We start from the raw sequence: 731 nt of genomic DNA, 5'->3' as shown, positions 1-731 counted from the left end.
AATGAAAACTTAAATTTTCATTTTCATTATGACAAAATTAAAATTAATGACAAAATTAAAATTAATGACTTATGGGCTTTTGACAATTAAACTTAATTATTTAATTAAAAATGAATAAATAAGTATAAAAGAAGATAAGTCTCCTTCTTTCCCTTCTTCCATGCCGCCACCCCTCTTCCCTCTCCCTCTATTTTATTTCTTCTTTCTTCACTCTTCCACTTACAATCTCTCTCAACCCATGATCTACCCACTTGTCCTCCATAGATTTTCCATCTAATTAGTAGAGAACATCAAATTAATATTTGATTTAGAGATTAAAAGCAAGGGGAAACAAGATATTAGAAGAAAATTGAAGATTTGGGGAGTTGGAAGGAAGTCATCAAGAGATAAGTTCTTTAATGCTCATTTAGTTATACAAACCTTAAATTAAGTTAGATTATGATGAAATTTTATAAGAAAATGAAAGAAAATATGTATGGAATCTAAACTAGGGTTTTGGTCAAATTGGAAAAAAGTGAGGGTTTGATGTCTTTGAATGAAATTGATGATGAGATTAAGCTTAGTTGAAGCAGTATACATGATTGGGGCAAAGAAATTGCATGAAATGTGTATAAATTTAATTATGGGAGATTAGGGTTCATGGAAAATTGGAGCTTTGGTGCTAGAAAGTGAAACTGGTGTGTTTAGTATTAAATTATGATCATTTGAGGTTTATTTGGTTTGAATTGACA

Source organism: Hevea brasiliensis, chromosome 7 (genome assembly GCF_030052815.1).
Source record: "Hevea brasiliensis isolate MT/VB/25A 57/8 chromosome 7, ASM3005281v1, whole genome shotgun sequence".
Classification (NCBI taxonomy): Eukaryota; Viridiplantae; Streptophyta; class Magnoliopsida; order Malpighiales; family Euphorbiaceae; genus Hevea; species Hevea brasiliensis.
This window is presented reverse-complemented; position numbering follows the sequence as displayed.